Below are 10072 nucleotides of genomic sequence, written 5' to 3' on the forward strand. Positions count from 1 at the left end.
GAAATATGAACATGTCAATGGGAGGGAGTAAAAGCCTCATGCATGCATGCATGCATGCAACATGCAACACTCACACGTACACATGGACGAACGCAACACTCACGCACCCATGCGACACACGGCACACAGCACACGACGCAACACACACGCTCACATTCAAGTGCTCAACCTACTCCCTACGTCCGTGAAAGACTGTACATTTAGAGATTTACACATTGACCAGGGCATAATTAACGCCCAAAAGTAGCAGACTTATGTGTGCATGCGACCATTGAGAGAAGAAGATTAAATCAAGGTTGTTGCATGCTGTAATTAAGGATAGACATGTAGCCCATAGGTAGAGCACAAGTTGGTGCATTAGTCAGTCAATATCGATTTTAGATTAAAGGCTAAATGCATTGGAAGTGTAGATGTACACTCTTTGTTTTTAGCCGATGTACACTCTTTGTTGGAAGACCGAGGGAGTACATGTGCATGCACTCACATACACAACCAGGGTGGTTCGTGCGCAAGGGTTGGACTCCTGTCGCGCCTGCTTAAAGTTCTGTTTAACTGATTTCTTTGCTCTACCAACGGACAGGTGGGACCCAGAAACCAGGTGACAATTTAACCAGTCAACAAAGTGTCACGTCGACTATGTGGTCGGTCATTAGGGTGCAATACGGTGCTCTACGATGAGCTAGTGATCGTATAATCACCGCAAAACTATATATAGTGACTGTAAAGAGTGTATTGTTACATACGTTGACCGCCAGTGTATTTTTCTCGTTTCAAGTTAAGCCATATTAGGCTGCTGCCAATGCATGGGTGCTTAGATGAGGTGCTAAGCACATTAAATAGCTTAGCAACTATACTCCCCAATGCATAGGTGCTTAGCTTATGGTTGCCAAGCTTGCTTCATTTAATGATTTAGCAACTAAAGCTCTTCATGTATTGGTGGGGTTCCTTCCTTTAAATGTTTTGCCTAGGTTCACGCGCTTAGCATTGTTCCTTCCTGGGGTCACCACAATCATCTCTCTCCTCTTAAATAACTCGCCACATCAGATTTTTGCCTACGTGGAAGGCTTACCACCTGTACAAGGTGGAGCACCGGAAAGGACTAGTACTAGTACTACTTTGATGTGTCCTATCAACTCGCCGAACGAGGAGAAGCTTGCTTGCTACGCCTCTCCCTCGCCCACACACGCGGTGGCTCGTAGGACGAGGAGAGGGTTTTGACTACAGCGCCCTCTCCCTCTCCCTCTCGCCCGCCCTCGCCCTCGTGGTGGACGTGCAACAGTTCAATCGGTGTCAGATTGCCAGAAGCATATTGTACTGTAGTATCATCATTGTTGGACCTTTCAAAGAGGCGAAGAGTCAAGTGCAAGGTTCACACAAGTACGGACTATTGAACTTCCCGAAGTGGCAAAGAGCCAAGCGCAAGGTTTTATAGGAGTTGTCGTCCTAGTTGGAGTATTACAACTATAGCGAATGATGCTACTGTATGATGCCGCCATGTCACCTATATCCAAAGTTGTGCCACCTTTTTTCTCAAAGAGCGTGTCGGATCCCGTGCAACAATCACACAAGTTGCACGTACACATAACACATTTACTAGTAATAAATTCTAAAGGACAAATGCCAGTATGCCACACAAGTTCATCACCAATTCATGTGATAAATTTGTGCACAACTAGTCTACATATGTTCACAGCGCTACCGTTCACAATTTACCATACCCCACTTACACATTATAGATGGGCTACATGTCCTCCTCCAGGTTCCAGTCCCAGGTGTTCTTCATGGATGGAACGATCCATAGTGGTGGGCAACGGGAATCATTGTCGCAGCTTTCTAGTCCAGTTCCACACGATGGAGACTCATCCAAGCTGAAGCGGCATAAATCAGGGATAGCGTGTCCCATCATGTCATTCATCCGGTGGTGCGCACTAAAGACACAACCATGCTTCATGAACGACAGACCTTCGGTGTCGTGCATGGAAGGTGGCATCCGCTTCACAATGGGGTAGCTGTCCTCAATGAAAAGCGAGTACTCTCCAAGAGTGTTCCTCGGCACCCACGTAGCATCACAGGGGTCGAACTCGGCGCCGTTCATCTAGTACATGCGGCATCTTAGATCTGGACACATGGTGACGTACACAGTCAAGGTCCATGCATAATAATGTTGTGCTCAAATATGGCGGTCAGTAATACTGTGCAGCAAATATTACTACTCCGGTATAGAGGAAGTAAAATAACCAGCTTATTATATATAGCAACTCTTGGCTACATGGATGAGATAGTAAGACATGGAAAAACAAAAATGGTGGCAGCTAGTGGGTTCAAGTCTTCAATGGCCTAGCTAGCTATACGCGTCCTCCAAGGTAAAAAGTACTGCTACTACTACTAGTAAGTAGTACAACAACAAAAGAGAAGGCGGGAGGGTTAAAAATATAATACTAAATGGAATACCTGGGTAGATGGTGACGGTCCGATCGTGGTAGATTGTGTGACCATGTTGCACATCAATGGTACCATGGGTAACAACTGCTAACATAGTTGATCCCAATATGCCAGAGTCAGCTACAAGGTTCCAGGTTAGAACGAATCACGGATGCAAATGCACATACAGGATCGGTGATCTTATTTTTATCGGGGGATGACTGGTCCCTGCAAAATAATGGAGTACCGTTAGGGATGCAAATGATGGTTTGTGCATTCCGTTTGTAATCTCCTATACCGTAGGATGGCAAACAGATGAAACGAGTCCCCTGGCTTGTCACCGCGAAGATGCGGCCTAGATGGCGCACGACGTCTTCGAATGTGTAGGGGTACAAATCTGCCGCGGCCAACATGCGCCAGCCTCTGCCGTTACTGCCTCTTGCATTGATGGCAATCCTTATTTTGAACATCGCGATGAGATAGTAATCGTCGTAGCCGCGTAGCTTTGTCGGTGGGTCCGCAATTGCTATCTTCTTCAATCTCATGTAGGAATCATCATACGTATTCAAGCCCAGCTGGTCCGGAAGGCCGATCCCAATGGTTGAGGAGGGGTCTACGGGAATGGCCGCACTGTTGTGGATGTTGTGCAAAATGATGGTGCTAACCGGCCGGAGGTATGCAAGCCAATCTTTGTTGGCACCGACCCAGACCTATATATAAGACGGTGGGCAGCGGAGAAATTACGGATGGAAATGGAATAACTAAGTACTACATGATCAAACTCCATGACTGACCTACTCATCGGACAAAATCCGACTACCTCTCAATGTCGGCAATTCTAGCGGAGTCAACGTGCAACCATGGACAGGGAGCGGTGGACTATTCGAAGGATTGTCCCATAGAAGAACCTTCTCCTCGAGGATGCATGGAAGACCAACAAGCATGGCCTTTTCCCAAACCTGTTTAAGCACCGTCTTGAAAAAGTTGGTGCAGGAAGCACCGAGTCTTGCGGCGGTGAGTATGTTGGAGCAGCGTGCGATTCCTCCCAGAGGATCGTTGTCCAAGGTCTCCCAGCCCCTACGAGGAGGAGAACCGCCTGGCGAATCCATGGGAGCAGCGATGAACTACCTTCTCTTCGGGGGGAGGGGAACTGGCGAGGAGGAGATAAGAGCGTAGTAATCGCAGGGCCTCATCCCTTCCAACTATAGCTCCTCGATCGTTCCTTTAGAGAAGGGGTGAGGCTATTATTTACTACATACTCATACTATAGCAGTACTAGTACTACTTTCTCAACTAGTAGTGCGATGTACTGTACTTCTAGTATAGTGCACCCGTTTTGAACTCTTAATCTTAGGGCCAAGGAGCTACAGTTGGAAGTGGAGGGTAGTACTGTTCTCTAGAACCATCACTGTACTATCAATGTAGGGAAAGTACACCTGTGTGGTGGGTACTCTCGATGCTCTATTCAAGCGTGTAGCTGGCCTACTCAGTCGCTCCTCTCACGCACACATTAGCAGCCTATTTATCAGCGACGGTTCCTGCGGGGCAGAACATTTGAGTTATTTGATACACTAAGACTAGGCTTTTCGCTTCCATTTGTGGAGGTGTAATGGATCTCGTCGAACTTTGTTAGTAGTTCCTTCTTTATGAATGAGATGAGGCAAAGCTTTTGCCTTTGTTTCAAAAAAATCACGGCAAGATGAATTTCTTTTATAGAGCCGATAATGGAGTGAAGTCCATGCGTGCAACACCACAAGCTACAGAGTAGTAGAGTACTAGCACTTTACATACAGAGCCATATTGCATAGTTCCCAATGCCACGCCAGGCTTTTCCGGCTCCTCGGGCTTAATTGGGAGACGCTAGTTTAAATATGCTACTAGCTGATGAGGAAGCTGCAAGCGAGGTGCGGCTAGGGTGAGCACATGAGCCACGAGATGATGGGAAGGAAAACCTATTCACGTGGCTGGGCTATCCAGTGCACCCAGATTGTGGTGCGACACGTCTGTTCGACTTCAAAACTCAAACTACCGTGTACAATATTGGCTCGTAGCAAAGTTACTATTCAAAAAAAGGTCACCATGCATTTGGCTGGGATCGAACCCACAAAATGAGGTATACACACCCACGACCACTAGTAGTACTCGTTGGAGTACAACGCAACCTAGAATTGCCTTTTGTCGCTAGTAGTACATTATTCCTTAAAAGAAACCGCTAATAATGCCAAGAAACCACTAATAATGCCAAGAAACTACTACCACTTGCATACATGGCAGACTTAAGATAAGACTACCTTATCAACCATTGTACATGCCCTTACCAACCAGCCCTACCAAGAAATGACTACTCTACAAAGTGTCGTTATAGGCACGTTTCAACCCATGTCGCCCCTTAATCAACGCCCTCTATTTGAACGGCAAGTTAGGCGTTATGACTTGTGGGACCAACATGTCAGTTTGCACAAAAATCCCCAAGTGACCTCGTACCTCCGGCCCGTCCACCTAGTCATCCTCGGCCATGGGACACAGCTACTGCCGACAGCAGAAGGCGAGGTCAAAACCGCCGGCGGTGCGGAGCACATCTTGCAGCAGCCCGGATGCCAGCTCCGTCCGGCGCTCGCGGCCGCTAGCTAACCAAGATAGCTCTGTCCAGCTGCTTGTCTGCAAGGTTTGCTAGCTAGATTGGCACGGCGGTGCGGTGGCTTGCTCGCGCGCGCCGCGCTAAGGCCAGCCATCTGGCTCGAGTGAAGGCCAGCGCGGCGGCTTGCTCGCGCATGAGTCACGCTCGGGCCAGCCTGCCAACCCGTGCGGAGGCCAGCGCGGTGTCTGGCCCGTCCGGCGGAGCAGCGGCCGACTCCCTCATCACCGGCGCCACCGACAAACACGCATGAGTACTGTTTGAAGTAATGTTCAGGAAAACTAATGATTTGAGGGGGAATATAATAGGATAGAAGGTCAGATGTGGGTCCCTCGTGTCAAGGGTCTAACAAGATGTGTTGGTTTAAGCTGCCTCGTCAGCACGGACGTGTGGGTCAACCCTGTCATAAACGGGTTTAAACGAGCCTAATCGGCACTAGGTAGTAGTTTTTGGCACGGATTAAGAAATTTTGGGTATGTTTTTGCTATTTTTTGTACAATAGTTTCTTCCTATGGCTGGTTGAAAGTGGTAGTTTTTTGTTAAATACTCTACATATTGTAAGTAGGAGTGAAAGTTAAGCTTTGGAAGCCAATAAGCAAGGCTAGTTACATAGTGCCTATGTGTACGTGATTGAAAGTAAATATCAACCATGACTGACTAATATCTTGATGGAAAACTCGAAACTATGGAAATACTAGCATTTTTTGGAATGGTTGGAAATACTAGCAATGTTCACGTGCGTTGCAACGGATCATAATTAGAATAATACTTATTCACAAACTTGATACAAAACACTCTAATTTTGATATATATATATATATCACTATAGATATATTATGTTTCAATCAGAAAATGTTCCTTGGGCTGTTTTGGTGAGGTGAGGGAGGGGTGTGGTTGGTTTTAAGATACTAATTATGGGTTTTTCTGTAAATTGGTAGATAAGTGGGATGTTGGTGAGAAAATGCAACAACTTACCTCACAGTCGTTAGATGTAGATCTAATGGTCAGAAATGACGGATGGTAGACACACCATCATCACCAACTTAGTCTTTTGTAGGAGTACTAGCAAGATGTTCGTGCATTGCACGAAACATCAATATGCATATTTTTATAGAACACTTGTTGTGATTGACCCATGTAGGAGTAATCCCATGTGTAAAAACTAATGATATCTCTTGAAAGAGGAGATAAGGTGAAGAGGAGTGGGCGTGGTGGTGATTGGTGGTCGGACTGAGCGGAGGCAAGGGGATGGACGGTGCCGGCAGCGGCCACCAGGCCAGTTTGTTCCAGAGGCTTCCTTTTTTAATTGCTCGATAATGAGGTTGTTGGAGATAAGGATGAACGAGGCAAGGCCTTGTCTGCAAATGTGGAGAGAGGTGCAGGTATCTTTTAGTTTAATTTCCATCCGTCAGATATAGATCGGACGGTCTATTGCAAGATGGCACACATACCATCATCACCAACTTGATTTTTTAGAAGAGAAGAAATATAAGTATGGAGATACAAATGTATTATCGATACTTGTTTGCGTAAACTAGGATCTACATTCTATTCGATGGCTCAGCATGTGGGGCCTTAGCACAATGACTTCTCGACTGTGTAAAACAAAGGTTTTCTCGTCGCCGATAAGAGGGGGTGACGGCGGCGCACTTTCGGCTTGCTCTAGTCCTAGTAGTCATACTAGGTGGTCTACGCACGTGTAGATTTATTCTTTTTCACGTCTCATGTTTACCGTACTGCCACGACTGTTGATGAATAGACAGTAAGTTATTCACGGGGAAACCCTTGTTGAGCGTGTTTGAGAGAGAGAGAGTGCATGTGTGATATGTCTAGAGACTGAGGCAATGATAATAGATTCTTTATGTCTATGTGTGTGGAGGATAGAGAGAGACATGTACATGGGGCTTTGTGTTGTGTAACGTGGAGACACATAGACATAATCAGAGAGTGAGTGTGTGAGATACACATGCGGACATGGAGAGAGATGTGTGAGTTAGAGTGATGGAGAATTTTGGTATGCATCTGAGCTAGAGAGGGGGTATATACATATCTAGAGCTGTAGAGAATATGCAAGGGTGTGTGTCTTAAAAGAAGGATCCAGATAGCTAGATGGGTGTTTGTGCGTGTCTGTGTGTGTTTGTGTGCGCATTTGTGTGTGAGAGGGAGTGTGTGTATGTGGAGTAGAGAGACCACTAATGATGTAAACCTAGTATAAGGGAATGGGGAATGGTGTGACATGTGTGTCAAAGAGAGACAAAGGCATGTGTAGTAGCGGGATAGCATGGGTGCGGGCGGGGAGCAGACTATTTGGAAGAGACATCGAGTGTGTGTGGGAGAGGGGTGTGAGAGAAAGAGAGAGAGAGAGAGAGCTAGTGACAGAGAGAGAGGAACAGAGGGGGGAGAGAGGGGTTGTTTGTGTCCATAAGTGGCGTATAGATAGCGAGACAATGTTGATGTTGTTCGAAATTGGCCTATGTATGGAGACGCAAGGGAAGCGAGTCATCGTGTGTGTGATAGGGACTTCATGAGAGATCTAGAATAGATGGTGTAGAGAACAACGTGCGAGATTGAGAACGATGATACATTAGGGAGCTACGGAAAGAGTCACGACATATATGTATACAGGGAAGGAGCTGGGGCGGGTCCGCATGTGGGAGAGATAGAAAGAGGAGAGTGGTGCACAAGGAGACAAAGTGTGCTTGTTTGCAGTGGGGGTGGTGTGTGAGGTGAGTGTACGAGAACCACATAACTAGGGAGATAGACGTTTTGGGGCGACGTTTTGTGTGTATGAGAAAGATACACTCTACATAGTGCGTGTGCTTGGGAAAGAGAGATGCTGGGAGACCTGGAGAGTGGGGGAAGAGATGTGTGCATGCCCGAGAGACAAAGTGATAAAAGACCTATATTGGGGTTAGGACTTTAGAAGAGACGGGGTGTTAATGTGCTCGTGTGTTTGTGTCTGGGGGAGAGAATGGCGTGTGTGTGGGATGGGGTGGGCGGGGGGTGGGGGCGACGGACGGGGTGGGGGTGGGGGTGGCTTCAGATAATGAGTTAGGTGTCTATATTTGAGGGACCTTAGTGTAATTGTGATATATATGGTCAATAGTGTGTGCCCTCATGGTTGATCAATTTTTTTCACGGTTTGGACTACGAGATAACGATACTTTTCAACATCCGTGATATACCTTGATGTACCAGAATTACAAACCTAAGATTGGAATTTTGGAATTCGACTCCATCATTAGCTTTTGTAATTCATTTAAACGGAGGTACATTTTTTAAGACAGGATTTTGTGATTTCAAATTCATATATCAAACCTAGAGATATACACATACAGGCATGTTCAAACTTTATAATCATCCACTTTATTCATACACATACACATTTTTGCTTTTGTCATCATATTTAGGAGAAACACATTTGGAATTTCATTTCAATTGGACTGTATGATGGTATTTACTTGTACTAGCTCAATGATCCATATTTGAATTGAATGGACAATCTAAGTTTTGAGTTGGAGACATTGATTTTCAAAACTTGCACTTTTTTTGCGTGCAAAACAAATAAATTCTCGGCCATGATATCATAGTCGGACGTACAAGAGCAGAACACTTATAATTTCAGGCGTCAAAAGCTTTCAAACTTCCCACTCACATCGAAATATCTCACGCCCAAAAGTTTAGCCCTATGATATTCCTGTTTTACCCTTCCCACATGAACGGAAAAGGGCTGCTTTGGTAACTCCATTGTTTTCCTCTCTTTGCCCCCAACATTCTTCCCCAGAGCCCCTCTCCTTCCCCTCCCAGACCCCCCAACCATGGCAAGCCACCGAATCTAGTCCTCCGCCGCAACGGTGGACCTCACACCCCACCGGATCTACCTTCCGCACCTTGGAACCCCCAACTGCCAACTCGCCACTTCACCGGAGCCGCTTCACCTACTGGCTTGTCCACCGCTCCAGATCTCCTTGACCGCCATCATGGTCCACCGCACCGGATCTGCTTAACCGGCGCCCTCGTCCACCATAGTGTAGGCCCTTCACTGACTCCCTCGTATGCCCCATCGTTGGCCCTACATACAAGCCCTCGTCCGCCGCAACAAATCCACCTCACCGAAAGCACTGTACACCGCGCTCGTCGAAGCCTTCATCCACTGCACCGGACCCGCTCCACGGACGCCATATTGAACTCCACTGGCCCTGCTTTACTGATGTCACAGCCTCATCAGGTTATTCAATTTGTACTCCTTCGGTTTTTCTCTTCTTTATCATGCAACTGTTCACTTACCATAGATGAGCTTTCTTGTATGTCGACAGGCGCCGCAACAGAACCACTAGAGCCGCTTCAGCGACGGTGACAGTCGGCCCAAACTCAACCGCAACACGAGCACCATCAACGATCCTTAGCTATCAAATATGACAATGATACCCATACACCACTGAGAATCAGGAACTATTGTCCAACGGCCGGCGCCTACGTTCACTTTCTTAGCATAAGCACCGCACCTTTGAATTTCTTTAGGGCATCATTCAATTTTTTATGAGACGCGTTATTCTTCTTGCACCTGTAGGGCCATACTTCTGGCAGTGAACATGTTACATGTGCTAAATTACATACAAGTGCACATATAGTTAATATGCTTTAGTTTTGTCCTAAGTATTACTGTACTTCCTAGATATCACTTCCTACTATTTTACTTCATGCATGCTATATTTCTGATAATGGTGTTGTTCTGATGCCACCTGTTGGTTCCATCAGACTGCTTCATGTTCTCTATGCTTAATTACACATCAGCAAACTAGAATGTGGTTCTGCTATTTTTTGTTCGTTTTACCCTACATTTTGTGATGCTAGTTATTACATCACTGCTCCAAGCCTCTGTTCATTACTTTTTTGTGTGTTCTTGATCTTCCCAAGTTGCATGACTAATTTGATGCTTCTATTAATTATGGAGCTGCCAACCCCATCAAGAAAATTATTTGTTCTTTTGGGGCTGGCACCTCGAACAAGCATAAA

This window comes from Triticum urartu, chromosome 4, assembly GCF_003073215.2.
Source record: "Triticum urartu cultivar G1812 chromosome 4, Tu2.1, whole genome shotgun sequence".
Classification (NCBI taxonomy): Eukaryota; Viridiplantae; Streptophyta; class Magnoliopsida; order Poales; family Poaceae; genus Triticum; species Triticum urartu.